This window comes from Dermochelys coriacea, chromosome 1 (genome assembly GCF_009764565.3).
Source record: "Dermochelys coriacea isolate rDerCor1 chromosome 1, rDerCor1.pri.v4, whole genome shotgun sequence".
In the NCBI taxonomy this organism is placed as follows: domain Eukaryota; kingdom Metazoa; phylum Chordata; order Testudines; family Dermochelyidae; genus Dermochelys; species Dermochelys coriacea.
In genome coordinates this window covers 225,285,544-225,312,771 of record NC_050068.2, presented here as the reverse complement: position 1 = coordinate 225,312,771, position 27,228 = coordinate 225,285,544, and the positions used below count along the sequence as shown (strand labels likewise).

Here is a 27,228-nt window from a genome sequence, read left to right as displayed (position 1 = left end):
GCTGTAATGGGAGGTCAAGTTACAAGGAACCTACCAGACAACCTACAAAGGAGGGCCAAGTGACTGCCTGGGAATCCTTTGGTGCTCCAGGTAAAGCATTTGTTTTTAAATGACGGGGTGGAAGAACCTACATTTTGTCTCACCAGTGGTGCTGCTTTTAAGTAGAGACATAGGAGTCAACTTAGTGAAAGCAGGGAATGTTAGCTAACATCTAGGGGTCAGCCCTACAGACTTAACTTCATAGTGATGTCAGCCTGTGCTGCCCAGAGTGGAACTAAAAAAAAAACCCTTTGCCTCATATTTAACACCAGAAATGGTAAACAGCCTTGAGTGCCTTCCCTGATTTTTAAACTGGCCCAGCCTATAAACCTTAGGAGTGTGCTTCTTGGCCTGCCAAGATGTAAATGTGGGCTGCAGCACAAAAAGGCCCAAAAGAAGGGACATATGTTATCCATGCAGGAATCTTAAAATGCTCTGCGATTCATTCCTTTAGTGGAAATTGTTCTCTCTTTAACTTCAGTTTCATAATTATTTCTGAGGTAATCAATTTTCAGCAATAAAAGGGGACATGAAATCTATGTGGATCATTGTTAACTTTGGGACTAAACTGAGTGACATCTGGAGTGGCTGGGTCATTACACATATTGAATCTATTTTCCCATGTTAAGTATCCTTACACCTTCTTGTCAACTGTCTAAACAGGCCATCTTGATTATCACTACAAAAGTTTTTTTCTCCTGCTGATAATACCTCATCTTAATTAATTAGCCTCTTACAGTTTGTATGGCAACTTCTACTTTCTCTGTATGTATATATATATCTTCTTACTATATGTTCCATTCTATGCAGCCAATGAAGTGGGCTTTAGCCCACAAAAGCTTATGCTCTAATAAATTTGTTAGTTTCTAAGGTGCCACAAGTACTCCTGTTCTTTTTGCGGATACAGACTAACATGACTGCTACTCTAAATCCCTCAGAATGAGGAACATCTGTGAGGTCAGCTCAGCAGGGATATTAAGTTGGCAGAGCCATGGTTATTCCTTGAAAAAAAAAATGTTATACCCTCTATTGAAATAGTTCTGAATATAGACCATCAGTTTCTTAGCTCTGTTGCTTTAGTGAAAGCAAAATGCCCACAGAGTAGACAGACCTTTAGTGGCCTAATTTCTCAGAAGCCCAAAGCCCATACCTCTCCAGTAGCAGTTCATATAAAAGGTCAGTCACAGTGTTTTTAACCAGAATTTCCCGTCCTTCACTGTTGTTCAGCATGCCATGTACTAGTTTACTGTAGGCTTTCAGCATGCAATGTACCAGTTGACTGTAGTTCTCCACCCCAGCACTAGTTGCATTCCTGTGGCTCTGTGCATCTATTGTACCAGTGGTAAGTAAAGCACTTTGGAGTCTAGGGGGAAGAAAAGGTGCTATGGAAAATGTTAACTAACTTATTTTGCATGAAAGCTGCATTGTGTTAGGGATGTATAGTAGAGAAGCAGCCCCTTCCTTGGTGATTTCCTCAGTATTGTCAGCCCTAAGTGCCCAAATATCATGAGATGTAAAAGTATCTACAAGATTCTTATTATTTGCCTTCTGTGATTTGAGTCTTTAGAAATCACATTTTCAAGCTTTTGTCTACAAGCCTGAGGGCTGGAAACTTATGCTTTTTTAATAAAAACTGAGAGTTCCCTATAATCAAATGACTCCAGGAGCTGGGGCTTTAAGGGGAAAAAAACCCACCAACAGTTATGTGAATTGGCAGTACTGCTTCCTGGTCTCTACCCTCCATTCCCTGTCCCCATTTTTCACACTTGCTATCTGGTCCCTATTCTATTCAGTCTGAGCGCTGCAGGGCTGCACTCTTTAATAGGAACACAGTCCCAGCATACCTTTCTCAGTCTGGCCCTTTAAATTTGGTGAGGCCAAATAGCTCCATGCCTATAGTGGCCATTTTGCAACTACCTGCTCCTTGCTGTGTTTCCCTGTCTTCTAGTGGGTATGTCTTTGTTATGTTTTCCTTCCCTTATACCAGTGAATACAGCATAGTCTCACAAGCAGCTTTGTTTCTTCGAAGGTTACGTTGCTCATTTCCCGCACCAACCTGAAACCATAAACATCTGCCAGTAACCCACAATCATTTCTACAGCATTCAGTCTTGGTGTCCCCATAGGGGGTTCTAACTTCAGCCTGTGTCTGGGGAATGGGGTGTGGGAAATAGCCTGTTTCTACGCAGATTCCCCAGCAGTAACCGTCCAGGAGGATAGATAGGGATGTGCAGCCAATCATCTACAAAGAAAATGCTTTTTACCACTTTCCAGGAGATATCAGTGAGCTGTCTGAGCCAAGGAAAGCAATGCAGGTCTCCTGCTTAGCCCCCCAAGTGTCTAACCATGTGACACAGGGAAAGGCTATTCAAAACCACTTCTGCAGATGCCCACAGAATCTACCAAGAAGCAGATGCCTTGGATGGTAAATTAGCTTCCACAGTCTGGCCTTTGGGGCTGCATGATTGCCATCCAAAAGTGAGGAGCTGGCAGGGGAGGCACTGGCATTGAGCTCCTAGCTGGCTAGCACCTGGCCAGCATCAGCCATTTCATTAAGAAACATTATGACATTACAGCATTAACCCATCTGGTGCCTAGGAGTCAAGACTTCCCAGCATTGTGCAGAAGAAAGACAGAAAAGCATAAAGATTTACTTGAGTAAAAGGGACCCTGAATAAAAACTACAGCTGTTGCCCTTTGAACTTTTCAGCAGGAATGCCCCCTAGAGAAACACAACTGGTCAACATGTTGAAACAGGACAGATCCTTAGTGCACTAAAAACCTAACTTCCTACATCACCATTTTAAACAAAAATATTAATAAAATCTGTATTTTTTCTAAATATGCATACACATCCCCAGCCTGTCCATACCTACAAACAGCAACACCGGCTTCCATCTGCTGACATCCATGTATCCCAAACACCTCTGTTCATAACGTACGCCTATCAATGCCCAATCAGGGCTTTCTATCTCCCTGTGCAAATCTCTTTTCTATCTCATACTGTAGATTTAACTGCCAGATGCATTGTTACACTGAGGATCACAAACGACTTGCCCAGTAAGTAGCACGTGCCTTTTTAAAGTAGAGTCTACTTCTCTGTTTTCACCATTCAGAAACTAATCTTATCTCATGTTATAAGCAAAAAGTGCTTCCTCGGTGCAAGGTATTATTCATTATTATAGACAAACAAGTGCCAAATCATCCCTCTAAAAACAAGTGTGTTAGAGATGCAGGCAGAAGTTTAGGGGGGAGGGGAGGGTTGGGTTGGGTTGGGTTGGGTTGGGTGGGAGTGGAGGATTGTTTGTTTGTTTTGTCACTCTGAACATAGGCACCAACTCCATGTGTGTTCCAGGGCTGGAACACCCACGGGGGGAAAAAAAAGTGGGTGCTCAGCAGCCAGCTCCCTCTCCCTCTCTCCCCACCAGAGCCTCCCATCCACCAGCAGCCCCACCAGTCAACTCCTCCCCCTCACTCCCAGTGCCTCCCGCCCGCTAAAATCAGCTCTTCTGCAGCATGCAGGAGGTGCTGGGGGGAGGGGGAGGAGCGGAGACAGGGCACGCTCAGGGGAGGGGGTGGACCTGGGCAGGAAGGGCTGGGGAGGTGGGGGAAGGGGTTGGGTGGGGGTGGGACCTGGGGGAGAGTGGGGGGTTGAGCACCCCTGGGGCCCTGAGGAAGCCTGCGCCTGTGACTCTAAGAACATAAGAATGTTTGTGGTCAGACCAATGGTCCATCTAGACCACTATCCCATCTTCTGACAATGGCCAGTCCTAGATGCTTTAGAAGGAATGAACAGAATGGAGCAATGGTTGAGTGACCCATTCCCTGTTATTCATTCACAGCTTCTGGCAGTGAGAGGCTATGGGACACCCAGAGTCTGGGGTTCCATCCCTGAGCATCTTGGCTAATAGCGCTTGATGAACCTATCCTCCGTGAACTTAATCTAATCTTAATTTTTTTTAACCCTGCTATACTTTTGGTCTGCACAACATCCCCTGGCAATGAGTTCCACAGGTTGACTGTGCATAGTGTGAAGAAGTACTTCTTTATGTTTGTTTTAAACCAGCTGCCTATTCATTGGGTGACCCCCGGTTCTTGTGTTATGTGAAGGAGTAAATAAAACTTCCTTATTCACTTTCTCCACACCATTCAAGATTTTATAGACCTCTATCATATCCCCCCTTAGTCATCTCTTTTCTAAAATGAACAGTCCCAGTCTTTTAAATCTAAACTCAGATTAAAACCGTTTCATACCCCTCAAACCAAATCAAGTAGTGGTATTATGATATTTTCTGTCTTATTATCTCTCTCTTTCCTAATAGCTTCTAATATTCCGTTCATTTTTTTGACTGCCAATGCACATTAAGCAGGTGTTTTCAGAGAACTATCCACAATGACTCCAGGATCTCTTTCTTGAGCAGTAACAGCTAAGTTTCACCCCATCGTTCTGTACGTATAGCTGGGTTTGTTTTCCAGCGTACATTACTTTGAACTTATCAACATTGAATTTCACCTGCCATTTTGCTTTCCAGTCACCCAGTTTTGAGATCCTTTTGTAACTCTTCACAGTCAGTTTTGGATTTACAAAATCACTCAAGATAGTTATCTGCAAACTTGGCCACCTCACTATTTACCCCTTTTTCCAAATCATTTATTAATAGGTTGAACATCACAGGTCCCAGTACAACTCTTTAGGGATCCTGCTATTTCCCTCTCTCCACTGTGAAAACTGATCCTTTATTCCTACCCTTGCTTCCTATTTTTTAACCAATTATGGATCGATGAAAGGACCTTTCCTTTGATCCTATGACTGCTTACTTTGCTTAAGAGCCTTTGTTGTGGTACCTTGACAAAGGCTTTTTGAAAGACCAAATACACTGTAGCAACTGGCTCACCCTTGTCCACATGCTTGTTGACCCCCTCAAAGAATTCTAATAGATTGGTGAAGCATGATATCCCTTTAAAAAAAGCAGTGTTGATTCTTCCCCAACATATCGTGTCCATCTATGTGCCTGATAATTCTGCCCTTCACTATAGTTTCAACCAATTTGCCTGGTATTGAAGTTAGGCTTGCTGGCCTGTAATTGCCAGGATCACCTCTGGAGTGTTTTTTTAAAATTTGAGTTACATTAGCTATCCTCTGGTATAGAGGCTGATTTAAGTGCTAGGTTATATACCAAAGTTAGTAGTTCTGCAATTTCATATTTGAGTTCCTTCACCAGAACCCTTGGGTGAATACCATCTGATCCTGGTGACTTATTACTGTTTATCAATTTGTTCTAAAACCTCCTCTATTGACATCTCAGACTGGGACAGTTCCTCAGATTTATCACCTAAAAAAAATGGCTTAGGTGTGGGAATCTCCCTCGCATGCTTTTCAGTGAAGACCAATGCAAAGAATTCATTTAGCTTCTTCACAACAGCCCTGTCTTCCTCGAGTGCTCCTTTAGCATCTTGATCATCTGGTGGCCCCACCGATTGTTTGGCAGGCTTCCTGTTTCTCATGTACATAATTTTTATTTTATATTTTACCATTACTTCTTGTGTATTTTGCCAGTTGTTCTTCAAATTCTTTTCTGTCCTGCCTAATTATGTTTTTACACTTGACTTGCCAGAGCTTATCCTTCTTTCTGTTTTCCTCAGTAGGATTTGGCTTCCAATTTTTAAAGGATGTCTTTTGGAATCTAACTGCCTCTTTGACTCTGTTTTGCCATGCTGGCTTTTTTTTTTTTTTTTGTCTTCTTACTGTGGTGTTTTATTTTGTTTGAGTCATACATTTAGTCTGCATTTAGCATTCTCAGAGAGACCCATTCATGCCCAAGTTTCACTCAGGAGTGAAGATTTTATGACCAGATTATGAACCCCAGAATTTAGAGACTTATAATGGAAACAGAAGCTGACTTATCTATAAGCAGTGCTAACATGGCTCTATAGTACAATTGGCTTTTTAAACTGTCTAGTGAAATGCAGCCACCACACAATGAAGACCGGTGTGCAGCTCAACATAGATTCAGCACTGTCTGCAGAAACGCTTCTTTCTTTATGCTTTTGAAAGATCTTACACCACGATTCTATACACAAAGGGCAAAACATCTACTTTTGACCTCGGTGGCTTATTTTAAGTAAGCAGAACAACCAAGGAGAGAGAACAGAAGTAACGTCTCCGTGAGATAGCACAGTACGTGACTGCTGTCTACCAGCTGTAGCAAGTGTGTCACAGATCAGCAGCAGGAAGGAGAAATGTGTCTCCTTCTAACGGTGCAGTACAAGAAAGAAGCCACAAATAAGGTGACTATTTTCAAAAGAAAAAAAACTGGGACAATTTCATGGTGACACTATTTTAGGTTCAAACATCAGCATATGAAAGACAGAAGTATAGTTGTTTTTTTCACATGTTCTGGTGTCACTACTGCTAGCTTCTAACTCAGCACTGACACATGCATATTTCCTAAAGTGGATGATTTTTTTTCCAGTAACTTTATCTCCTGAGCGAGCAATGAAGAAGTGTCATTCACATGCACTCTGAGCAAAAGGGCAGCTTAGATAGCAACTACTATCATTTCAGTTTTCTCTTCACTCCATGCACTGTTTGTCATGCTGAACTCTTGTTCCCCTGGACTGTTTGTTCCTGGCACACACACACACACACACACACACACACACACACACACACACACACACAGAGCAAATTTTGGTGTAGCAAGTAATCCTGAACAAACATTTTGTGGTTATTTAAAAAAAAAATCCAAATGCTTTGGCTGATTGAATGAAACACTGAATTTCAAGAGACCCAAAATGATGTCCCAGGAACTTCTATGAAAAACAGGGACATACAAAGTGATTGTCTCTGCACATTATGTGTGTTGTAATTTTGGTTAGGCTTTACAGAAAAGCTTAAGGAGTTAGGTGCCCAAATCCCATTGGACTTCTTTTCCGCTTTAGTACACCAGTATTATGCTGGTCTAGCAGAGTGGAGAAACAAAGTCTTCTATTTTTAAGAATTTTGAAGTACAGAAATCATAGGGGTTGGCTGGCCAATCTCTGCCCTGGGGATCCCTCTGACTTTGGGCTAGTGTGCATGCCTGTGAGAGTAGAATTTAACCTCGAGGTTTGGGGAGTCAGGCTTTAAAACAAAAATCAACGATAGCACAACAAAACACACAGTCAAGAGCCAAAGTCAGCGTCAGGGGTAGGGCATAAGAGCTGGGAACAGGAGCAAGGCAAAAAAGCAGGAAGTGGGAACCATCGGGGGGAGAGGGTCTGGAAGAAGGAGGAGAGGTACAGGCTCAAACGTGAAGCTCGGAAGTCAGACAAGTAAGTAGGCAAGGTTCATAGCAGCAGCCACCCAGGGATTCCTCTAGATGCTGGGACAACTTCCTGCTCCAGTGCCTCTTTCTGGTTTAGGTAGAGCTTTCCAGCCAACCGGTGGGGCGGGACACCTCCTCCAATCAGGAGCTTTGTGGGTGGAGCCCTTTGCAAGCTAGAGCTTTGCTGGTCCTCTTGACCAGTCATTCAGGTGAGGTGCTGGATGACAGTCTTCGTGCCTTCAGCTGTTGCTGCCACCTACAATGCCACCCACCCCGCAGCAGATATCTCCACATCCCTGCCCTGTTGCCAAATGAAAGGCTGTCAGCTGGGCTAGGGAGCAGAAGAGAAGTTTGCTCCCCTGGACAGAGGCCTCAGAGAGCCACAACCACCGTAGCTCCTTCTTCTAGACCCAGAATCCTCTGGCCTCATGTGACTTAGCTCAGGCCCTATGTAAAAGAACACCTTACATTAAGAGCCTATTTTATGAGGATTTCCTGCTTTAGAAGGCAAAGAGATGCCCATGCCCATCTCCACTTTCCTGAGCTTTGGATTTCTGCTTGCAAAAATAAGCCCAAATCACTCTGTCCCTGTAGGTGAACAAGACATTGTGGGTCCTGAGTGGGTGAAAAGTCTCCTTAAGGACAAGTGAAAGGAGGGTGGGTAGGAAGCAAAGGAAGAAATTGCTGCTGCTAATGGACTGTCCAAGTGGTCTGGCATTCCGATGGCTACATACAGGATTATGGAAAAGTATTATGCAAACTTCTCCATAGCAACATGGCTTTTCTCTGTTAAAAATGTGCACCTTATTTCCAGTCTGCATTTGTCTAGCTTCAGCTTCCAGCCTTTGGATCAGTTCTCTGCTAGACTGAAGAGCCTGTTATTACATATTTGTTTTCCACGTAGACTGTAATCAAGTCATCCCTTAACCTTCTGTTTGTTAATAGACTGAGCTCCTTGGGTCTATCACTTGAAGGCATGTTTTCTAATCCTTTAATCATGCCTATGGCTCTTTTCTGAACTCTCTCCCATTTATCAACCTCCTTGAATTGTGGAGAACCAGAACTGAATGCAGTATTCCGGAAGTTGTTGCACCAGTGCCAAATTCAGAGGCAAAATAACCATTCTACTCCTATACAAGATTCCCGTTTATGAGGCCAAGGATAGCATTAGCCCTTTTGGCCACAGTGTCAAACTGGGAGCTGATTATCCACCATGACTCCCAAATCTTTTTCATAATCACTGCTTCCCAGGATAGTCCTACATCCTGTAATTATGGCCTACATTCTTTGTTCCTAGATGTATATATTTCCATTTGGTCATATTAAAACATATATTGTTTGCTTGCAACCTGGTTTACCAAGTGATCCAGATTGGGTCTATATCAAGTGACCTGTCTTCATTATTTAACACTACCCCCTGATTTTTGTGTCATCTGCAAAAGTGGTGATTTTATGTTTTCTTCCAAGTTATTGATAAAAATGTTAAGTAGCGTAGGGCCAAGCACTGATCCCTGCAGAACCCCACTAGAAACACACCCGTTCAGGTATGATTTCCCTGTTTACAATTACATTTGAGACCTATCCATTAGCCAGTTTTAATCCATTTAAAGTCTGCCTTTCTAGTTTTTTTAAATAAAAATGTCATGTGGTATCAAGCCAAATGCCTTATAGAAGTCTATGTATATTACATCAATACTGTAACTTTATCAACCAAGCTTGTAATATCATAAAAAAAGATATCAAGTTAGTTTGACAGGACCTGTTTTTTCATAAACTTGTGTTGATTGACATTAATTATATTACCTTCCTTTAATTGTTTATTAATCAAGTCCTTTGTCAGCCTCTCCATTTTCCTAGTCAGGATTGATGTCAGAGTGACAGGCTTATATTTACCTGCTTATATTTACCTTTTAAAATATTGCATATTACCTTTCTTCTAGTCCTTTGGAACTTCCCCAGTGCTTCAAGACTTATTAAAAATCAACATTGATGGTCTCATAATATTCTCAGACAGCTCTTTAGAAACTCTTGGATGCTGATTTTAAAATGACTAACTTTAGCAGCTGCAGTTTAACAGCCTCCTGACATACTAGTTGAATGGAAAGTGTGTTATCATATGATATGACTAAATCATCTGTTTTTTCCCAAATGCAGAACAAAATATTTATTAAAAACTTCTGCCTTTTCTGCATTATTGATAATTCTACCCATTCTAGCTAATTACATTTTACAGGACAGCAGCTACCACACCTTTGTTATGTATCAGCCCGCAGCTCACAAGTTAACATGAGTATGAAAGTTACCTACTTCCCCTCCTCTTCTGCCATATTGCCAAGTAATAACAATGGTATGGGAGTGGGGGTGAATGGCTTGAGAGTAATGTCTAGAATTTGGGGTGCGAAGGAGGAATGTAGCTTTCGGGAAACTTGTGAATCTATGTTGAAAAGAGATTGCTGGCGTGGCAGAAAGGTGGGAGAGAGAGAGATTATTTTCTGGGCATGGCCTTTAATTGTCTAATAACTCTTTGAAACACAGCTGCTGGCATAAGCATGTTAACTGCCAGGACTGTGGGTCTTGAGAAGAAAATTGTATATCTGCTGACCCTCCAGGCCCCAGCCACATCCTGGAACTCGGCTCATCTGGTGCATCAGTCAGCTTCAAGCTTCCTTGGTGAATCAGAAGAAAATCCAGTGGCTGTCTGCCACACAATTAAATGGTGCATTTTTTCAGCATGAGTGAGCAGAGCTATTCCTTTTCTGAATAGGTCCCCAAAGAGGGCAAACCCAAGGTCTGCTGAAAGCTGATGAGATTGCTCGTGCAAATGTGGCGCCATCTGGTGCAGAGAGTTTTCCAAAGCAGCACCTCAAGGAATCCTTGCTAAAGCTCCCATTGTACCACAATGAAGTTTCAGCCTCTTTTCCAAAGTTTGGCTGAAAAGAAAGCCTTTTTGGAATCAGAAAAGGAGTACTTGTCGCATCTTAGAGACTAACAAATTTATTAGAGCATAAGCTTTTGTGAGCTAGAGCTCACTGCATCCAATGAAGTGAGCCGTAGCTCACGAAAGCTTATGTTCTAATAAATTTGTTAGTCTCTAAGGTGCCACAAGTACTCCTTTTCTTTTTATGGATACAGACTAACATGGCTGCTACTCTGAAACTTTTTGGAATCAAAGTTACAAAGTGAAGTTATAACTAGACCCCCTTGGAAAAATAATCAGAGAGTAGAAAAGGGATGGGATGCTTTGTGCACTGCCTGTGAGCTCTGGATCTATAACAACTTGAGTCCCCGGTGATCTCAGAAATCTCCCTCCACCCCACCTCACACCAATTCTAGCTCAGATCTGACTGGCACACATTGCAGATTTGTTCCCTCCCCCCCCCCCCCCAAAAAAAATTATGTTTCCCTGTGCAAATGGTCAATTATCACTTGGGATCCTAATTTTGTCCAGCATGATCAATTATTGACCCTGAATCAAACTTGTGGCAATATCATTTTTCTAATGTAAAGATAACAGATTATTTGCCCATCTGTATCATCCATCTCTATCCTACCTCAGCGCAGCTTAGCCACTTAGCATTATATTTTTTTTATCTAAGTCACACTTGAGTAATTTGCATAGTTAAGTCTGTTTCCTTTGACGCAAAGTTGTGTAATGTTTTAGACATAGGGTAGACATTTTCAAAAAGACATTTTCAAAAGTGCCTGAGTGCCTTAGCAACCCATATCCTATTGCTGTCAATAAGAATTAGGCTCTGAAATGCCTAAATTCCATTTGAAAATGGGAGCTAGGCTCCTAAGTAACTTAGGTGTTTTTGAAAATATCACCCAGAACCTAAAAGAATTAGAAATGTGCAGCCAGGCCAGCCTGTCAACTCTGCAAGGCTTGGCTGTCACAATAACAGGGTGGGAGAAGTGTAAGGCGTGTTCCTGTACCTTAGGAGGGGAGGCTGGTGTGATTGTACCCTCTGAAGGAATATTGGGCTGATACCAGCAGGTTTGTAAGGAATTGCTGCTGGAGGAGCTGTGTTTCAGATGAGATGTAGAATCAAAGGTTCCAAGTGTTTTATGGGCCTTAAAGTGCTTCTGGCAATTTTGAGAAGCATAGTGGTGTTCTGGCAAAATTCCAACTTAAGTATTTTTGTCTATGTACATTCTTCCTGCATTTTCAATGGGGCTCTGGGATTCGTTTCTACATCCTGTTGCATTGTTTTGCTGTGTGCTGTTAAATAGCTGCTACCTTCCACCCCAGAAGCAGCTGTCTTTCAGGAGAGGGAGAAGTGATCACGCTCTATAGAGACTTCTGTGTTCCTTGCCCTCTTCCTGTGCGGTGAAGAAGGGGAGTAAGATTACGGAAAAAGCTACAGTGGGACTGTGGAAAGGGAAAAGGCAGCTAGGCAAGTGTCATGGGGTGGTGTCCTGTGAGTCTCTTACCTCAGATACAGACCTCACTCACTCCAGGCCACCTTTACCACCATGGTGCTTTATTGTAGTGTTCTATCAGGCTACTGCCTGGAGGACTATTTACATACAGACAAATCTCTGTCAGCTTACTTTGGGGGGGGGGGGGGGGGGGGTAGTATTAGCAGCAGCCAGCTCTGCTTTCCTTCCAAATCCACACCCCCTTCCTTTCCAGGGCTTGCCTCCTCTCTATTTATCTGCTCCCAGCTGCTGGGTTTGCTTCTCTCTCTAATTAGCCCTTCAGCTGTGGCCCTACTTGTCAATTGATCCTCTGCTTAGGTCCCAATTAACCTAGGTTGGTGGGGATGTGAGTGACAGGGAAAAGGGGGAGGCAGGTGTGCAGACAAGGGGTGGAGTCACAGTTAATGGTGTACGTTCCCCTCCCAAAAATGATGGAAGAATCTCAGTAGAATGGAAAGTGGCCTAAAGTGCATGTTCTTTGATGCCTTCCCCTACCCCACCCCCCTCACACACTCAGTGACAACATGGTATACAGGCAGGGGCTGGAAGCATGACTTGATGCCATGGCTATGGTAGGGAGAAGAAAACACACTGCTTCCTGTGGTCTACTGGGGGTTTGCAGGGTTGGGGCCCTGACCACTTACAAATCCCTGACTTTTGCTTCTATTCTAGTCTATGATTTTTATACTGTTGTATCCATGACTTCATATCTTTCATATATTGGCTGTTCTCTCATCCTCTCCCCAGAGGGAGAAGCATATGCAATGGAGTGTCTTGTTTGTTCTATAACTATACCTGTTGCTGTGCGTTTATACTAGAAAAGGCAAGGTTGAAGAAACACATCTTGTCCTTGGAGTGGAAAGTGGTGAGGTCTGTAATGGTCCTTAGTTCCTGGGGAATTTCATTCCACTGTCTCATATTGGTCCCTGAAGGAAGTGCTGTCTCCTGCACAGATGAGCTTCACCTTTATTGCTGAGAGTTCCATTGTGCCAGAAGAGCATAGTTGTCAACCACAGTGTTTGTCCCAGAGCTTTAGATGATCTTTCGATACCCTAGGTCCAGGCCCCAGAGTGCTTTGAAGATAAGGACTGAGACCTTGAATGTGACTGGATATTGTATGGGAAGCCAGCATAGGGAGCTGAGCACAGGTTTGCTATGTTCCCAGAAGTGTTCCCTCTAATTTTTCCCCACACGTGTGCAGAATTAATTTTGTTATGTGCACCAATATGGAGGTGATGTGTGGCACATCACCTCCATATTGGTGCGCATAACAAACTTCGTGTGGTGGGGGGTGTGGCTGAGGGGTTCGTAGTGTGGGAGGGGGCGCAGAAGGTTGGGGTGAGAATTCTGGCTGAGGGTGCAGGCTCCCCTGGGGCTATAGTGGGGAGAGAGGACTCCCCCCAGCTCTCTCTCTCCCGCAGCAGCACCTGGACTTGGGGGGAGAGGTGCCTCTCCCCACCACGGCAGCTCTGGGGCTGGGGATGCGGGATAGGTGCCTCTCCCGCAGCTGTGGCAGATCTGGGCTGGGTTGGGGCCAGTGCAGTGGTGCCTCTCCCCCCAGCCATGGCAGGCACAGGCCAGGTCTGGGTTGGGGTCAGGGGAGGGGTGCCTCTCCCCTGGCCATGGCAAGTCTGCGGCTGCCTGGGGCTGGAGGAGGGGTGTCTCTCCCCCATCCACGGCAGGTCCAGGGCTGGAGGAGAGGCATCTCTTACCACTGCAGCCCTGAGCACCTGTGCGGCACTTAATAGCCTTCTGCGTTGCTGCACAACTTAGAAGGAACTTAGGTTCCCCGTAGTTTATGTTGCTGAGAAGAAGCACTGGGGTGTTCTGTACTAGCTGGCATTTCTTAAGTGTCAAGACTTCGTACACAGGTATATCACATTGTTTTAATCCAGCCAAGAGGTGACAGACATGCAAAATTGATGCCAAGGCTTTGTCATCGAGGAAGAGTTTCTTAGCCAATTGGAGCTGGTAAAAAGCATTACTCACAGATGCCGCTATGCGAGAGCTCAGTATCAGCCAGAAATCGAAGAGTACTCCTAGACTATAGACTGAATTGACCAATTGTGGTGTGTATCTTCAACCAGCAGCAACTGCACCCTGGCCACAAGCTCTGCAAAATACTTTCCTCTGACCATCAGCATCACCTCTGTCTTGCTTGGGTTGAGCTTCATCTAAAAGCTGATCTCATCCAAGCACTGTACCATCCTGGTAGCAGTGGTGCAGTCAAATGTGATGAAGGATAGGTAGAGCTGTATATCATCTGCATATAGCTGGCACTTGAGTCCACGTTGTCTGTTCCATTCACCTAGTTGCTTCATCTAGATATTGAAAAGGATCAATTCTCTCTCTGGTCCTTGTGGAACCCCACCAGAAAGGGGTGTAAGTGCAATTTCCCATCACAACTTGTTGGAAGCATCCTTCCAGGAAGGATTCAAACCATTTTAGTGCATTACTCTAGATTCCTGCCACCTCTCTCAGGTGAGACGGTAGAATTTCATGGTCAACAGTGTCAAATGCGGTAGAGAGATCCAGCAGGATGAGAATGGATGTCTGTCCTCTATTCATTGACAGGAGGAGATCATCCATCAGTACTACAAAAGGGGTTTTGGTTTCATGTGCTGGCCTGAATCCAGACTGCTGGCCTCCAAGCCATTCCACAACAGAAATGATAAGTCAGCATTAGTTCTTCTCCAGGTGCAGGAGAGGAACTACAAGCCATAGTTTGTGTACCAATTGGCTAGGTTTATAGAGAGCTTTGGGGTGCTCCCAGGTGAAAGATGCTCTGTACAGTATATGCAAACTGATATTCAGGGGTGTGCTTCTGAACCTGGGGTAGAGGATGAGTAGATAATCCTGTATATGGAAGATAATTGCACATCTTCTCACCCATTGCCCTCTAGTGATTTCATTTATCCACTCATTTGAGCTGGCAACAAAAGACACAGAAAAAGCAGTAGGCTCCCCATAGTACAGTATGAGGGAGGTCTCTGGCTTCAGAAACCACATTCCTTGTTCTGTTGTGTGCATAAGGAATTGCAGCATTCCTTATAACTGTGTATCTGGACTGTGAGAAAGGGTATCCTCATGTGGTACCCCAGTTCTAGGTCATACCCTGGGGATCTTGTCACACTGACTGTGACCTCTCTCCTTGAGGTTTTTTCTATCTATAAAATAGGCAAGTTTTATTATTCCCATCCATGATGGTAAGGGCATGGAAAGGATAAATAATGTCTATCTGTGTTAAGCACAGCTGCACTGCTGTAGTGCTTCAGTGTAGACACTACCTTCACTGACAGGAGCGGGTTTCCCATCAGCATAGGTAATCCACCTCCAAGAGATGGTAGCTAGGTCAACAGAATTCTTCTACAGAGATTTAGGTTGGCTTAACTATGTTGCTTGGGGATGTGGATTTTTCACACCCTTGACCAACATAGTTAAACCAACCTAAGACCAGACCTAATTATTACTCAGTTCTGAGTTTTAGGTCACATTTTTCAAACTTGTTATCTAGTATTAGGCATTTAAATAAGTGACCTGAGTTTGAGGGGCTGGACACTTATAGCTCCCACCCAAATTTGTCCAAAAATTTTCATTAGTGTATCAGTGAAGGCTCCCAGAGATCTGAGGCAGCAAATCACAAAATTCATGGCCAAGATTCAGGGCCAGCCTTAGGGAAAGTGGCACACCCTGGGTGAACTTGTATTTTGGTGCCCCTGGCCCCTGCTGCCTCCCCTGGATCCCCACCCACACACTGCATCACCCTGGCCCCTGTTGCCTCCCTTGACCTCCCCCACCCATCTCCCATTGCCCCGGCTCCTGCTGCCTCCTCACCTATCCCTCCCATAACTCCTGGCCCCCGTTGCCTTCCCCCATTCTATGAGCTCCATTACGTAGCCTCACACCCAGGCCTGCCCCGCTCATTGCCTCTTCACCATGGTGCCCGGGTGGTTGCCCACCCATAAGGCCAGCCCTGCCAAGATTCCTACTCCCCAAGGTTGCTGTGAACTCAGCAATCCTTACAATGACTGCCCTGATAGTATCTAACACATGGCTTTTCAAAGGGCCATGAAATACCTGCAGGTATTGTGAAGAAAGTTTGTGTTGGGTCTCCCAGGGCCTGTCCACAGGCAAAACTCCACCTGCCTGAGATGCCAAGATGAGATACCACTCACCTTGAAGACATTCAGACTAGGACTGGTCAGAAGTTTTCCAATGAAAATGCCTATTTGTTGACCCCAAATATTTTTGGCCCAAAATCATCAGGGTTGGATGAATGGTCAGCGAATCCAAGGCAGGTATCCCACAGAGTCCACCTTGGATTCCTGATGAACTGCTGGGCACCCCATTTTTTCCTAAGGCCCACAGCTCAGGGGCAGAGACCTACCAGGAGATTGCCTGAGGACTGGGGAACCCAGTGATTCTAGTGTGTGTGGCTCAGGGGCAGTCTGACATGCCAGGACTTCCAGAGTTTCCAGGTTCCCTGTTATGGATCGGGAGCCTGAAAGCTCTGAGAATCCTGACTTGAGCTGGGGCTTTCAGGCTCACTGCCATGGACAAAGGAGTCTGGAGCTCTTGGGGGCTCCCAGGGTCTGCAGCTCTGAGGCATCCCCACCATGCATACTGCCCTGGGGCCAAGGATACCAGGGCTTCCAGACTCCAGGCCTGCCCAGGAGTCAAAGCCCTGGTGCCTCCTGAGTCAGTCTGCAGGGAGCTGCTGGGTGGAATTCTCTGGTTGCTGGGTCACTCTCTCTAAGTTTTCATCCGAGGTTCTCAAAGACCTTTAAAAACACTGGTTACTTGCCACCAGACAGGAGATCATTTCACCCCCTGCAAATGCAGCCATCTCTGCATGGAAACTCAGCAGCTAACAGCACCAATAAACTCCATACAACAGTTTTAGGACAAAGTGAAGATGAGTAGCATACCCATTGAAACAGCTGGAAAGGCTAAGGTAAGGGGAAGATAATTACCTGAGCTGGAATTTGACCAACCTTGTCCTCATGACAAGTGCCATGGGGAGCTTCAATGACTGCAAATGGGCAGAGTTAGAGCTGGTTAAACAGTGAGAAAAATTCTTCACAAATTCTCTGGCAGGGAAAAAAAATTGTGAGTTGCTTTGTTGACTCTGGTTCAACCATCTGAAGAACTGGTCCAATGGGGTGGGAAGAAAATAGCTAGTTGCGAATACTATTTGAAGAGCAGCTCACTGGCTATGTGGAAAAAGGGATGGTGATCATCAGACTTGCAGCAGGACAGGGCTTCCTAGCGCCAGCCTAGGGCTCGGTTTCAGTGCTGACTGAGAGGGAAAAAGAGCATCCTACTGAGTTACCTTCCTGCAACACCCTGGTATATTTCCTGGACATTCTGCATTCAACTATTGCTCAACCCTGCTTAGTCTGAGAGTGCCAGAGTGAGAGCAGTATGTCTCGTGGGTAGGGCTCTGGGACGGATGCCAGGAACAGATATTTCTCCTGCTGTATGACCTTGAATAAGGTACTTCACCTCACTCTCTGTTCCCCCCTCCTGCTCTTTGTCTGTCTTGTCTATTTAGACTGTAAAATTCTGGGGGCAGAAACTGCCTGTTACTATGTGTTTGGGTAGCACCATAGGGCTTTGATCTTGGTTGGGATGTCTGGGCACAATTGCAATACAAATAAATAATAATGGCAGGATAACACCACAAGAGGGATTGTCAGCAGCATCTAAATGAAACTGATGTTTACAGTGGGCCTTTTTGTCAAATGCATTTCCAGCTATGTTACTCTGCATGGGGCCCAGGCAACGTGTATCTTATTACTTAAAAATCCTTTATTTCCAAACCGTTTGCTAGGCAGAACGTATCAGGCACTAGGAGAAATGTTTTCATGAGCAAGTCATTGCTTATCTGTCCTGTTGGCACAAAAATTGATAGAGTAGGAACCCAGCACCTGGAACTGAGCTTGGAAGTGCACAGCCAGGCGTTCCATCTCATTCACAGATGAAGAAATGCAATGGAATGCTTTCGGGATATATGCAGCTGTGGTCCAATGTGAGCCATTAACAACGTGAGCCATTAACAACCTTGCTGTTTTTTTCTGCTAGGCTAGAGAAAGGGAAAAGTACAAAAACAAGTCAATGGTTAGCTAAAGAGAAAAGGAGGTAGATTTAAAATGAGAGCTGGTGATAATGAATGGCTGAGTGATGTGATTGAAGGGGAGAGAGCATATATTTTTAAACCAGAAAGTTGTATGTTTTATCTCTCTCCCCCCTTGCCTCAATCAATCAATCACTCTTCTTTTGAGATTGCAAGTTCTTCCAGGCAGGGACTATGTGTGGGTGGTGCCAAGTACATGTAAATGTTACTGGAATACATATTGATATTCAAGTTAGCTGTAGCCCAAGGGCTGCCGACAGATTGCCTCAACATCAGATTCAGGACACTGCAGGTCCCAGGAAATAAATTGTTTTCATGCATTTAACAATAGTGCTTAGTTGTTTTTAAAAGGAAAATAGCAGTGACTAATTAGACCTTAATTAGATAGATATTTACTAAATAAGAAAATATACTCTCTATAAAAAGGCATTTTCATGGCAGCTTTCCAAAATGCCTTCCAATGTTTCAATATCTGCATCCAGCAAAGGGGGCTATTGTGTGTCTCTCGCTTGGCTGCCATTTTAATGATACCAAGAAGCCCAGGGTCGCTTGAATTTGACTGGAAAAATTCAGGCCTTGTCAGAAAGCACTGGATGCATGTTTTAAAAAATAATGGAATTTACCTTTGTAAACAGTTTTGAAATTCATTGGGGGGAAACTCAAATAGCTTTGACCACCTCTGTGAATAGAGATAAGGTCTGAATTCTGCACTGCCTTACGCCTGTTGAAACACCACATAAGTAATTTTGAGGGAAACACTAGGAATAACACTTTTAAAAGCACCTAATTGACTTATGAGCCAAGTTCCATTTTCGAAAGTGACTTAAGAGTTTAGGTCCTTTTTGAAAATGGGACTTGGGCTCCCAACTTACTTGGGCATTTGTGAAAATTTTCCCCCAAGTCACCGAGCTAACAAAAGGTTGTCGTTTACCAGAGTTTTGCCAAAGAATGGAGTCTCTGGTGAGACTATGCACTTACCTATACACAGCTCTTGGCTAGGTAATACAAATGTAAATTATTATTTTTTATTATTAATTATATTATTATTATTATTATTATTATTAAATAAAAGAATAGTGTATAAAGTAATGAGGCACTGCATGTTTTAGTATATAGTGTACAGGACTGGGAGCAGAGCTGGGCAAAAATCAGACTCTCTGTCCCATGGGGAATTCTGATATTTCAACATTTGTTTTTATCCCCAACCAGGAAGAAAAGTTGAAATACTGAAATTTGTCATGGAAAAAAAAAATTGGATCAAAATGAAACATTTCAACATTCCTGAAACAGAAATGTTTCCTTCAACCGCATTTCCCCATTGGGACACATTGCCTCATGGGAGTTGTAGTTCAGGAGCCTGCTGTCCCTATTCTCCCCTACAGGCCAGTCTCTGTTCTGACTACATCTCCCATGAAGAAAGAATGGGGGGCAGAACTACAACTCCCATGAGGCAATGTGCTATAATAGGAAATCAAGATGGGTGAGGTAATAGCTTTTATTGGACCAGCTTCTTTAGTTGAAAGCGACAAGCTTTTGAGCTGAAGAAGACCTTGTCTCTCTCATATCTCAGGACCAAGACTGGCTACACCAACACTGAAAACATATAATAGGGTAATGCAATTTAATGTTGAGAGGATTTGAAACAACACACTTCAGGTCAGTTGAACAAAAACAAAGTATTCCATTTTGGTTTTCCTGATGGAAAATAGGAAATTTTCCCATTGAAAACTATCATTATGTGGCAATTACACTTTGCATTCAAATAGTTTTCCCAACCAGCTCTCAGTGAGCAAGGCTTGATGATTGTGCTCTCTGTTATGTTTATCTATGTACAGTGTCAGTAGATGGCACTCCAGAATAGCTAGCACTGCTCCTGGCTTTTATAAGGCCCTGTGACAAAGCTCTGTCCTTGTCTCCATGGGTCCTGCATTTCCTGGCAGATTTCACTAGCCTCAGAGGCTCACTGTGACCCTCCACATAACCCTTCTCTCCCTAGAGACAAGGGTCACAGCCTACTGAGCCATTTTCATCATAAGCCAGTGAGGGAGGTGAGGAGAAGTTATCCTCCCTTGCACAGTCTGTTGTCTCCCAGGCTCAGTGATTAATCAGGGGGGAAAGGAGGGGCAGCCCAGGCCCACCCTCTACTCCAGGCTCCAGCCCAGGGACCCTAATAGTATCAGCTATGGTAGCTGACCTTTTAAAAACATGACACATAAAATTCCCTGGGCTACTTCCCAACAGCAGCCCCCATTTCCTCAAGCTGCCCTTCATCCTTACCTCAGGGCCTCCTTCCTTGTGCCTGATACGGTGTGTATTACTCAGCCTCTCCAACAGCACAACTTCCTCCCACAACTCCTGACATCCACACCCAGCTGATTAACTGGGAGGCTTTTAACTAGTTTCAGCCAATCCCTGACTGGCTTCAGGTGTCCCAATCAACCTAGCCTTCTCCCTGCCTTCTGGAAAGTTCTTAATTGACCCCAGGTGTCTTAATTGACCTGGAGCAGCTGCCATTTCACTTATCCTGGTACCAGGGATTTGTTTAGCCTGGAGCAAATCTCTCCCTCCCCCCACTGCTCTTCCATAGCCTTCTAGCTTGGAGGGAGGTGGAAAGCTGCTACTGGGCCCTAAGCTATCCCTGCTGCTCCAGCTGCTCCCCTGGCTGGGCCAGACACTACCCGCCTCTTCTCTGCTATCTGGTTGCTAGACCCCCCACACTCAGGTGCTGCTACTGCTCCAACTGCAGTCCCGGGGGGGGGGGGGCTGCTAGCCCACTCCCCAGAGAGGAGGAGTGAGGGACCCCAGCCACTGCTGTTGTGGACACCACCACCACCACCACCACCACCTGAGAGGGGTCCTCTCTGCCTGCCTGGACCACCACCTGGAGTTCCTGGAGCTGCTACTGCTGCAGAGGCCGCTGCCTGGAGCTGCTGAAGCCCGAGGAGGAGAAGAAGAGGATCATCTGCCAGTGGGGCAGCACCTAGAGACTTTGCAGACCACCGTGGAGGGGACCTAAGACTGAGTAATTTCAAACTGTGCTCTTGTGGTGGGGGTTTTGACTGTGTTTGTAGGGACACGGGGGGTGTGGCGTGGAGCTGCCCCCTGATCCATCTGTGTGTCCCCCCCAACCCCCACCACTGTTACCACCACCGCTGCCCCCTCCACCACCCCCACTGGCTGTATACCATCTGCCTCAGCTCCTGCCTCTGGACTCAGCTGCTTGCTTGGCTTGCCACGCCCTATTTCCACCATTTGGGCCAGAAGCAGCAGCAAGATAAAAAAAAGACTTGTGCAAGTGCACATGGGCACATGTGCCCCCCCCGGACTGCCTAACCCCCAGCTTTGCCTTTTACTACCTGCCCCATTTGCCACTTGCTTTGCCTCCTCTTTTACTCCAGCCCCCCTTACTAGCTTCAGTTTGTTTACCTGCCCCGCCCATTTCCTTCTGCAGCCTTTGTTTGTTTGCCCCGCCCGAGCCTCTGAAGCTAGCCCCTTGGTTTCCCTGTTCTACCCCCAGACCGCTTAGCCCCTCGCTCCATGTGCCCATGCCCCCTCCCATGCACTTGTGCAACTCCCCATTTCAGTTGCAACCCTCTTCACTGCACCTTCAATGTTGTTGAATCCTGCCCCCCATAGTGCACCAAGAGGAGCCGGAATTTCCACTTTGTGTCGGTGACTGACCCCTAACCCCTGATTGCCCCCCGTCCAGCCCACCCCTTTTGGCGCCCTCCTCCCCTGCCTGCAGCCTAGCGGGGAGGAGTGGCCGACCTGCTTCCCCTCTCCCCTCCTCCTTTTGGTGTCCTCCCTTTCCTCCTTGCTCATGATGGCGGGGGATGAGACGGGTGAGACCTCTCCAGTAGCCCGAGCTCCCCCTCCCCCGCCTGCCCCTCTGTCACCCCCCCCAAGCTTCTACGTCCGCTGCCAAACCATCTGCCATCGCCCCCGCTGGGGCACCAGCAGCGACGGGCACCGGGGTGACCTCCACTGCTGCCACGTCTATCACCCCCTCAGATTTGGGGGGAGTCCTCCCAGCCGGCGGGAAGGGCCAGGGGAAGAAGAAGGGGAAGGGCCCCGCTAAAAAGACCAGGCCCTCCATGGCAGGGGCTGCCCCCAATGCCCCGGCCCCATCTCCAGCTGGGGCGCCCCTCCCCGCTGTTCCCTCCACCAGCTCTGCAGGTGTCCCTCCCCCGGCCCCTAGAGCATACGCCCAGGTGGCGGCAGCCCCCCCGCCTGCCGCTACGTCATTTCTCCAGCCCACCGCCTCCGCTACCATCTATAGCGGCCGGGGCCCCTTTCCCACCATGACCAGGAAGCACGGCGTCCGTTGCTTCCTGGTGCCCGCCTCACCCCACGTGGAAACCTATGTGCGGGCGTTGGCGAGGGTGGTGGGGCCCACGGCCATTGTGGCGGCCTCCAAAATGTATGGCAAGGTTGTCTTCTTCCTAGCATCGGAGGCCGCCGCCCAGGAGGCGGTGGAGAAGGGCCTGGCGGTGGGGGGCGTGTTCGTCCCCTTAGAGCCACTAGAGGACCTGGGCGTCCGCCTGGTTCTGACCTCCGTCCCTCCCTTTCTCCCCAATGCCGCCCTGTTACCCGCCCTTTCTACCTTGGGAAAGCCCATCTCTGTCATTAGCCCTCTCCCGTTGGGCTGCAAAGACCCCGCCCTCCGTCACGTCCTCTCCTTCCGCCGGCAAGTGCAGCTTCAACTGCTGCCGGCGGCGCGCGACGGAGAGGCGCTGGAGGGGTCCTTCCTAGTCTCCTACCAGGGGACCCCTTACAGGGTTCATTATTCCACGGGGGAGGCCCGGTGCTACCTCTGCCGGGCGATGGGGCACGTCCGGAGGGACTGCCCCCTGGCCCGGGAAGAAGGGCCATCCAGGACCCCCGAGCCCCGGCAGGGCACCGGCCCCGTCATCGCCGACGCCCCTGGCTGCCCGGCACCTGAAACCACCCCTCCTCCTTCCCAGTCCACCATTGCTCCCGCTCAGGCCCAAGGGGCACCTCTCCCACTATGCCCAGACGAGCGGGAGAACCCCGCCCCCGCTGCTTGCAATTTGGCAGGGCCTGTGGAGGAGGGTGCGGCAGGGACAGCGCCAAGCATGGGAGAGGGCCCTCCCCAAGGGGAATCTTCCCTCCCTTGTGCTGCCCCACCGTTACCCCCTCGAGTCCCTGAGCCATCGCCTCTCCCCCCTGACACAACCCCTGCTAGCCAGCCCCCGGATGATGCCATGGAGGGCTGGGCCCTAGTCCAGGGGAAGCGGGGCAAGCGGAAGGCTCGAGCTCCGCTCCTCCCATCTGATGCGGAGGCCCCTCGGAAGACCAGGAAGGGGGGCACCGATGCCGAGCCTTCCGCTCTACCCACGGGTGTGTTCCACCCACCAGAGCCGGCTGGGGAAGACGTGGCAGCACTGGAAGACGGTATCTCCCCTCCACGGGAGTCCCTCCCCTCCAAGACCCCCGAGGCACCATTTGAAACCCCAGTGTGCCCCGAAGTAACCATCGCGTCAGGTACCGGTGGGGAGAATCCCGGGGTAGCGGAAAACAATTTCCGCTCTATATGAGGAGATCGAGGCCCTGGGTCTGACCCCGGTCACCCAAGGGGAGGACGATCCTATGCCAGCGGGCCTCGATCTGGGCGACTTCTTTCCAGCCCCCTTTTCCCCATACTCCCTCCCCGTAACAGTCGCTTCTGCTCCCACCTCCGAGGAGCCCCTGGACTCCTCCATCAACCCGGCTGCAGAAGGCACCCTGCTGAGAGCCACCGAGCCAGTTGAGGCGACGGCCAGTGCCACGCGGCTGGAACCTGAGCCACCAGGGGCATCCCTCGCTGGTGAGGAGCATTCGACCTCCTTTCCGGGAGAGGACCCTACAGAAGAAAGTCCACCTCCTGATGCCGTGGCTGCCAAATCCACCAGAGAGCTTGCGCCCGGCATCGGTGAGAGCCCTCTCCCGACCCAGACTCTTACCTCTACCCCTGCCCCTGCCCTTCTCCCGCCCACCTCCCGAGATATTATTGCCACCCCTGGGACAGTCTCCTTCCCCTTTCCAACAAATGACCCCCAGGGAATGGCCTTTGTGTTTGCCCGTCCCGACCCACCAGGGGCTGCTATCCTCCCTCCGCCGCCCCCTATCGCCCCAGCATTCAGGTCAACCCATCAAGAGCCCCGTCGGGGGTCCGCACCCTGTCTGCCCGTCCCGCTGGGCCAGGGGGCTGTACCAAGGGCCCCATCGGGAAGCAACCAGACCATAACGCCAGCCCCCCATGCGCTGCGAGAGGAGTTGCGGGAGTTCCTAGAAGACGTCCGTGGCTCCCGCAACAAAGTCCAGCTTGCCCTCCAGCGATGGGGGGACTTTAATCAAATCCTCCGGGCCGCAAGGGCCCTCATGGGGGAGGGGAAAAGGACCGGGAGACAGGGCGCCGCGGCCTACCAGCGGGTCCGCCACTTCCGTGACTCCTTACTCACCTACGGGGTGGGTCACGGACTGCTACGCGGCCCGCCGGGAGCCACGAGCATCCCTGCCGGCGAGGATCCCCCCCAGCCCTCCTCATGGCACCCTTTACCATCGCAACATTGAACACCCGTGGCTGTAAGATGGGTCTCCGTAGGTCCCAGGTGCTCTCCTTCCTTCGAGAGGGAAGGTACTCTGTGGTTTTCCTGCAGGAGACCCATACGGATCCGACCGCCGAAGACAGCTGGCGGCTGGATTGGGGGGACAGGGTCTACTTTAGCCACCTCACAGTTCATACGGGTGGAGTGGCGACCCTGTTCTCCCCCGACCTACGGCCCGAGGTGCTGGGGGTCGCCGAGGCTGTGCCGGGTCGCCTGCTGCACCTCCGGGTCCAAATGGAGGGGCTCGTAGTCAACCTCGTCAACATCTATGCCCCAGCAGCGAGCCCGGAGCGGCTGCAATTCTATCAGCAGGCATCCGCCTTCCTCGGCACCTTGGATCCTCAGGAGTGCCTGGTCCTGGGAGGGGACTTTAACATCACCCTTGAGGAACGGGACCGCTCGGGAACCGAGAAGAGCCAGGCCGCCGTGGCTGTCCTCCAGGAGATAGTCGAACACCACTCCCTGGTGGACGTCTGGCGCGACCACCACCCGGATGACGCTTCCACGTTCACCTTTGTCCGGGTGGAGGCCCATCGGTCGCGCCACTCCCGGTTGGACCGCATTTATTTATCACGCTTTCATCTTACACGAGCCCACTCCTCCAGCATCCGGCCGGCCCCATTTTCTGACCATCACATAGCCACCGTGACAGCCTCCCTCTGCGCGGAGAGGCCGGGGCCGGCCTATTGGCATTTTAACAACAGCTTGCTGGAGGATGCGGGCTTCGTGGCGTCCTTCCGGGAGTTCTGGCTGGCCTGGCGAGGGCAGCGGCGTGCCTTTCCCTCGGCACGGCGGTGGTGGGACGTAGGGAAGGTGCGCGCCCGGCTCTTCTGCCGTGACTACACCCGGGGCACCAGCCGACGGAGGGATGCAGCGATAGAGCAGTTGGAACGGGAGGTCTTAGAGCTGGAGAGGCGTCTGGCCGCCAGCCCCGAGGATCCACCCCTCTGCGGAGCGTGCCGGGAGAAGCGGGAGGAGCTCCGGAGCCTCGAGGACCATCGGGCCCGGGGTGCCTTTGTTCGATCCCGCATCCGTCTCCTTCGGGAGATGGATTGCGGCTCCCGCTTCTTCTATGCCCTGGAAAAAAAGAGGGGGGCTAAGAAACATATCATCTGCCTACTGACTGAGGATGGCACCCCCCTCACGGATCCGGTGGAGATGTGCGAGAGGGCGAGAGCCTTCTACGCAAGCCTTTTCTCCCCGGAGCCGACCGATCCTAACGCTTGCAGAGTGCTGTGGGAGGAGCTCCCGACGGTCAGCGTGGGCGACCGAGACCGGCTAGAGCTGCCTCTCACTCTGGCCGAGTTCTCGGAAGCCCTCCGTCGCATGCCCACCAATAAATCTCCGGGCATGGACGGGCTGACCGTGGAGTTCTACCGCGTGTTCTGGGACGTCCTGGGCCCAGACCTAGTCACCGTCTGGGCCGAGTCTTTGCAGAGCGGGGTCCTCCCTCTTTCGTGCAGGCGAGCCGTGCTCGCCTTATTGCCGAAGAAGGGGGACCTCCGCGATTTACGAAATTGGCGTCCCGTCTCGCTCCTCAGCACGGACTACAAAATCGTGGCAAAAGCCATCTCCCTGAGGCTAGGGTCCGTGCTGGCGGACGTGGTCCACCCAGACCAGACCTACACCGTCCCGGGCCGCAGTATCTTCGACAACCTATATCTGGTCCAGGACCTATTGGAACTTGGGTGTAGGGATGGTCTGTCGTTCGCCCTCCTGTCCTTAGATCAAGAGAAGGCGTTCGACAGGATGGATCACGGGTATCTCCTGAGCACTCTGCAGGTGTTTGGCTTCGGACCCAGATTTGTGAACTTTCTCCGGGTGCTGTACGCTTCCGCAGAGTGTCTGGTAAGACTCAACTGGACCCTGACCGAACCGGTCAACTTCGGGCGAGGAGTACGGCAGGGGTGCCCCCTCTCAGGCCAGCTCTACGCTCTGGCGATCGAACCCTTCCTCTGTCTCCTCCGAAGGAGGTTGACAGGGTTGGTGCTGAGGGAGCCGGAGCTGCGGCTGGTCCTGTCGGCATACGCTGATGACGTGCTCCTCATGGTCCAGGACCCGGGCGACTTGGTGCGAGTGGAGGCTTGCCAGGCCATCTATTCAGCAGCCTCCTCTGCGCGGGTCAACTGGGTCAAGAGCTCTGGCTTGGTGGTAGGGGACTGGCGGCAGGCGAGCCCCCGCCCACCCGCGCTTCAAGCCATCCGGTGGAGCACGGGTCCGCTGCTCTATCTGGGCGTTTACCTTTCTGCCACGCATCCCTCTCCGCCGGAGAACTGGCAGAATTTAGAGGGCGGGGTGATAGAGCGGCTCCGGAAATGGACAGGACTACTCCGGTGCCTCTCCCTTCGAGGGAGAGCGTTAGTGCTTAATCAACTAATCCTGTCCATGCTTTGGTACCGGCTCAACACCCTGGTCCCGGCCCCGGCTTTCCTGACCAACCTGCGGACATCGATTCTGGAGTTCTTTTGGTCAGGACTGCACTGGGTCCCTGCAGGGGTTCTCCATCTACCTGTGGAGGAGGGAGGGCAGGGCCTCAAATGCCTGCTTACTCAGGTCCATGTCTTCCGCCTCCAGACCCTGCAGAGGCTCCTTTATGGTGCAGGTAGTCCGGCATGGAGCATACTGGCGCACGCCTTCCTGCGCCGCTTCCGAGGGCTCCGATACGACCGGCAGCTCCTTTATCTCCATCCGAGAGGTCTTCCGCGAGACCTCTCCGGGCT

General features: G+C 49.0%; 1 protein-coding gene across 1 annotated transcript in view; it reads left to right on the top strand.

Annotated features, from left to right (window-relative positions):
• The first annotated feature begins 1,908 nt into the window (after positions 1-1,908).
• Positions 1,909-27,228, top strand: part of BCL2L14 (BCL2 like 14) — a 70,833-nt gene continuing 45,513 nt past the window's right edge. The window contains exon 1 of the mRNA XM_043515098.1: positions 1,909-1,990. The gene's annotated coding sequence lies outside the window, so the exon portion shown is untranslated. The remainder of the gene's footprint in view (positions 1,991-27,228) is intronic.